Consider the following 6681-nt stretch of genomic DNA (forward strand, 5'->3'; position numbering starts at 1 on the left):
GTCCAGATCAAGGAGGTAAGAATGAACATCCTTTATAGGACGGTCGTCTATGAGCATAAGGGTCGTCCATGAGGCAAGCTCCTGGACGACTCGCAACACTTGGAAAATTCCATAAAGATTTGTCTATAAGGACCAATAAATTGAACCGCATGTTATTATTTCAAGGCATGAGTAAGATCCTAGTTCATCACTATAACTTCCTACATAACTTCTAACGACAGTTATAGAAAAAATGGGAAAATATTCTAACTCCTATAGCGGTTGAGGAAGTTAACCACCCTCTGACCTCCTCAAATATTGGGGAAGTTACAAGACAAGTAACCGCTTCAAGAGCACACTATATAAACACCCATTCACATCAAATGAAAGGTAAGTTTTAGATAACTCCCAAAAAAGTTGGAACTCCAAAATTTAAGAGAGAAACTAACTTAAGTATTTGAGGGTTTTTGGCCGGTTAGCCCTGGTCTCCTTTGATCCTTTGTTTTTCTTTTTAGGCATTTCAAGCAGTTGTTAGATTATTGAAGCCCAGAGCATTGCCTATTGATTTTCTGTACATCATCAGTTATTATTATTTTTTCAATGAAAAGCCAGTCATTATGATCTATAAAAAGTCAATTGATATTGTTTCCCAAGACTAATGGACTATTTGGTAAGGGAGTTTAAGTATTAGTTTTTAAAATGATGTGAAAATTGGGGTTTAAAAAATGTTGCGCCAACACATGTTTAAAATACTTATAATACAAAAAATGTGTTTGGTACCATGTGTCTACTAAGTAATTTTTAAAAGTGAAAAACATAATTATGTGTTTGGTATGATTATATGAGTGTTGTGTGTGTGTTTTAAGTGGGTAATTATCTGACATGAATAGTAATTCAATACTATTTTGTTTGATGAGAGAAATTTTCCCCTTATTACTGTCAGATTCCATCTTTCTTTTCTCTTCACAGAAAACCCATGATTCTCCTTCTCTCTGTCTCTCTTAGCCTCATGTCCCAACACCTTTGTTTCTCATTTATTGTTTCTTTCTTTTGTTTGCTCTAGATGTTTGATTTGGTTTGTGTTTTGTGGGCAGAGATTAAATTCAAATAGGTTTTGTTTTTTGGGTTTGGCGTTTTATTGCTCTGGTTTTTTTTGTTGGTGGGGGATTAAATTTAAATGGGCTTTGTTTGATTTGGAAGAAGAAAACCAGCAAAACAGCAAACTCCAAAAAAAAAAAAAAGAAAAAAGAAAGAAAAAGAAAGTCATGCTGGAGAGAGAAAAAAAAAGTGCGTGTTGTTCTATCAGTGGGTCTCATGCTTTTCAAAATATTTACAACAATGTCATTGAACATTGTTACTCAAAAATTGAAAAATATTTTGGATGTGTTCTCAAAATGTAGTGTTTAAATACCCTAAATTGAAAACTGTGACTCAGACTCCCTTAATCAAACACTCCTATCAAACTATGACTCAAATAGTTTTTAATATTTAAATATTGAAAATTATTGTTTAAACTCACATATCAAACAAGCTTTCAAGGCACTAAAAATTATAGACAGAGATAGCGTTTGACTAATTTTACCTATGATTGATGACAAAAACGACATTATTTTTGTGTAGTGTTGTTAACGTTACTTCCAATATTTTCTACTGACATTTCATAGTTTTAATGCACCGAAAACTGTAAATAGAGATAGCATTTGACTAATTTTACCTATGATTGATGACCAAAAACAGTTTGTGTACTGTTGTTTATGTTACTTCCAATATTTTCTACTGTCATTTCACAACATAGAAAATAGAATCTCCCAACATTTGGGAAGCATGCCATAAATTTGAAGATAGGGATGATCGAGCATCAATGGTGGACAACTTGCCAAAGAAAAGAAAGCATGGTTAGAAATAAATGTAATATAATAGAGTATTCCCATTTATTGTTCTATAATAAAGTTTTTGCAATTTATAGATGGTATTGCAGATAAAAAAGAGAAGAAAATCTCTACTTTAGTCATGCATTTTCTTCTAAAAAAAAGTAGTCATGCATTTCGCAATTATTTTAAATACAATGGTCTCGTAAATATATAAGACATCTGTAGCTTTTGTATATTATTCAAAATTTTCTATAAAATTTCTTTTTTTTTTTTTCTTTTTAATTCCATTCCTCTCTCTCCTCTCTCATGATCCAATTTGAATCTCGATTCTTGACGTTGGATGGCATATCTGGATCTCAACGTTGGGCAGCGGGGGTCACAACAATGGAGCTTGTGGGAAACTTTTCAGTCTCAAGGGAATCTGAGCATACTATTATTATATATAATGTGCTATAAAATGGCAAATGGAATGTAGATTGTGTTGCTTTTTTGGTATATGAAGTAGAAAAAATAACCTTGTAGACAAAACTATAGAAATTTTACAATATGAGACAGGAATGCTCTTTAATTTTTTCCAATGAGATGGGAGTGCTATTTAGTAGAAAAGCTAGTCAACAAAACATTTTAATAAATTCATTATTATTGTAATTGACTGTCAGCAAGTTTTGGAACTCCCCTACTAATACAACAAGGATGACCAACATTTTCAATCGCCCCAAACACAGCCATAATGTGTATTCTTTAGGGGTCTTGTAAAGTAGAAAAGAAACTTTTTGGTATGTCAAAATAGAGAAATTTTACAAAATGAAATGATAAAAGCACTAACATTAGGGGTGTAAATTACGGAGGACAATTCCCCCCCGTCCCTTCCCGCTTCACCCCATGCGGGTTTTCCCCACCCCGCAAAGGTGGTGGGACGGGGATGGGGCAAGATTTTAGCCCCGCACCACGGGGCGAGGCATGGATGGGTTTAGACTTTTTGAACCCACCCCGCCCCGTCCCGCATTGCTAAGGATTATAATTATAAATTTTTCATATCCTAAAACCCTACTATTTAAACAAACATATTAATATTAGCTTATTTTATTCTACCTAATATGGTTCTCTGCCTTTATTTTGTCATGTGTTATGCTATGAGAATTATTTTTTTTAATGATTGTCTTGTTAAACACTTTGATATATTATTCAATTTTTACTAAAAATTGATTTGATTTGATGGGATAAATTTAGTTGCAATTTCAAGTATATTTTTACAAATGAAATATGTTTCATTAAAAAAATTGTACTAGTTATAGGGCAAATTAACAAAAAAAAAAAAAAAAAGAATTTTACGGGGGGGGGGGGGCCGCCCCGCCTCACATGACGGAGAAAATTTTCTTGCCCTATCTCCACCCCTTGAGGCCCCGTGAAGCCCCACCCGCACCCGTAAAATTCTTTTTTTTTTTTTTTTTGTTAATTTGCCCTATAACTAGTACAATTTTTTTAATGAAACATATTTCATTTGTAAAAATATACTTGAAATTGCAACTAAATTTATCCCATCAAATCAAATCAATTTTTAGTAAAAATTGAATAATATATCAAAGTGTTTAACAAGACAATCATTAAAAAAAATAATTCTCATAGCATAACACATGACAAAATAAAGGCAGAGAACCATATTAGGTAGAATAAAATAAGCTAATATTAATATGTTTGTTTAAATAGTAGGGTTTTAGGATATGAAAAATTTATAATTATAATCCTTAGCAATGCGGGACGGGGCGGGGTGGGTTCAAAAAGTCTAAACCCATCCATGCCTCGCCCCGTGGTGCGGGGCTAAAATCTTGCCCCATCCCCGTCCCACCACCTTTGCGGGGTGGGGAAAACCCGCATGGGGTGAAGCGGGAAGGGACGGGGGGGAATTGTCCTCCGTAATTTACACCCCTAATGTTAGTGCTTTTATCATTTCATTTTGTAAAATTTCTCTATTTTGACATACCAAAAAGTTTCTTTTCTACTTTACAAGACCCCTAAAGAATACACATTATGGCTGTGTTTGGGGCGATTGAAAATGTTGGTCATCCTTGTTGTATTAGTAGGGGAGTTCCAAAACTTGCTGACAGTCAATTACAATAATAATGAATTTATTAAAATGTTTTGTTGACTAGCTTTTCTACTAAATAGCACTCCCATCTCATTGGAAAAAATTAAAGAGCATTCCTGTCTCATATTGTAAAATTTCTATAGTTTTGTCTACAAGGTTATTTTTTCTACTTCATATACCAAAAAAGCAACACAATCTACATTCCATTTGCCATTTTATAGCACATTATATATAATAATAGTATGCTCAGATTCCCTTGAGACTGAAAAGTTTCCCACAAGCTCCATTGTTGTGACCCCCGCTGCCCAACGTTGAGATCCAGATATGCCATCCAACGTCAAGAATCGAGATTCAAATTGGATCATGAGAGAGGAGAGAGAGGAATGGAATTAAAAAGAAAAAAAAAAAAAGAAATTTTATAGAAAATTTTGAATAATATACAAAAGCTACAGATGTCTTATATATTTACGAGACCATTGTATTTAAAATAATTGCGAAATGCATGACTACTTTTTTTTAGAAGAAAATGCATGACTAAAGTAGAGATTTTCTTCTCTTTTTTATCTGCAATACCATCTATAAATTGCAAAAACTTTATTATAGAACAATAAATGGGAATACTCTATTATATTACATTTATTTCTAACCATGCTTTCTTTTCTTTGGCAAGTTGTCCACCATTGATGCTCGATCATCCCTATCTTCAAATTTATGGCATGCTTCCCAAATGTTGGGAGATTCTATTTTCTATGTTGTGAAATGACAGTAGAAAATATTGGAAGTAACATAAACAACAGTACACAAACTGTTTTTGGTCATCAATCATAGGTAAAATTAGTCAAATGCTATCTCTATTTACAGTTTTCGGTGCATTAAAACTATGAAATGTCAGTAGAAAATATTGGAAGTAACGTTAACAACACTACACAAAAATAATGTCGTTTTTGTCATCAATCATAGGTAAAATTAGTCAAACGCTATCTCTGTCTATAATTTTTAGTGCCTTGAAAGCTTGTTTGATATGTGAGTTTAAACAATAATTTTCAATATTTAAATATTAAAAACTATTTGAGTCATAGTTTGATAGGAGTGTTTGATTAAGGGAGTCTGAGTCACAGTTTTCAATTTAGGGTATTTAAACACTACATTTTGAGAACACATCCAAAATATTTTTCAATTTTTGAGTAACAATGTTCAATGACATTGTTGTAAATATTTTGAAAAGCATGAGACCCACTGATAGAACAACACGCACTTTTTTTTTCTCTCTCCAGCATGACTTTCTTTTTCTTTCTTTTTTCTTTTTTTTTTTTTTGGAGTTTGCTGTTTTGCTGGTTTTCTTCTTCCAAATCAAACAAAGCCCATTTAAATTTAATCCCCCACCAACAAAAAAAACCAGAGCAATAAAACGCCAAACCCAAAAAACAAAACCTATTTGAATTTAATCTCTGCCCACAAAACACAAACCAAATCAAACATCTAGAGCAAACAAAAGAAAGAAACAATAAATGAGAAACAAAGGTGTTGGGACATGAGGCTAAGAGAGACAGAGAGAAGGAGAATCATGGGTTTTCTGTGAAGAGAAAAGAAAGATGGAATCTGACAGTAATAAGGGGAAAATTTCTCTCATCAAACAAAATAGTATTGAATTACTATTCATGTCAGATAATTACCCACTTAAAACACACACACAACACTCATATAATCATACCAAACACATAATTATGTTTTTCACTTTTAAAAATTACTTAGTAGACACATGGTACCAAACACATTTTTTGTATTATAAGTATTTTAAACATGTGTTGGCGCAACATTTTTTAAACCCCAATTTTCACATCATTTTAAAAACTAATACTTAAACTCCCTTACCAAATAGTCCATTAGTCTTGGGAAACAATATCAATTGACTTTTTATAGATCATAATGACTGGCTTTTCATTGAAAAAATAATAATAACTGATGATGTACAGAAAATCAATAGGCAATGCTCTGGGCTTCAATAATCTAACAACTGCTTGAAATGCCTAAAAAGAAAAACAAAGGATCAAAGGAGACCAGGGCTAACCGGCCAAAAACCCTCAAATACTTAAGTTAGTTTCTCTCTTAAATTTTGGAGTTCCAACTTTTTTGGGAGTTATCTAAAACTTACCTTTCATTTGATGTGAATGGGTGTTTATATAGTGTGCTCTTGAAGCGGTTACTTGTCTTGTAACTTCCCCAATATTTGAGGAGGTCAGAGGGTGGTTAACTTCCTCAACCGCTATAGGAGTTAGAATATTTTCCCATTTTTTCTATAACTGTCGTTAGAAGTTATGTAGGAAGTTATAGTGATGAACTAGGATCTTACTCATGCCTTGAAATAATAACATGCGGTTCAATTTATTGGTCCTTATAGACAAATCTTTATGGAATTTTCCAAGTGTTGCGAGTCGTCCAGGAGCTTGCCTCATGGACGACCCTTATGCTCATAGACGACCGTCCTATAAAGGATGTTCATTCTTACCTCCTTGATCTGGACGACTCTTATGGACAGGTTTGGAGTTGGTTCAATTCTCAGCTCACCATTAGTTGCCCCCTTGTCCAAGAGTCGTCTAGAGTATTGTATAGCCTAATGCTATTCTTTGGACGTGTGTCCTTATGTCAGCACTTAGGAGTGCCACATGTCATGATCTCATTGGTGACTGGTCGTGTCGATTCATTTTTTCGAGGAGTATGCCATATGTCATTATTTGGTTGGTCATG

This window comes from Quercus suber, unplaced genomic scaffold, assembly GCF_002906115.3.
Source record: "Quercus suber isolate HL8 unplaced genomic scaffold, Cork oak 2.0 scaffold_742, whole genome shotgun sequence".
NCBI classification, from domain to species: domain Eukaryota; kingdom Viridiplantae; phylum Streptophyta; class Magnoliopsida; order Fagales; family Fagaceae; genus Quercus; species Quercus suber.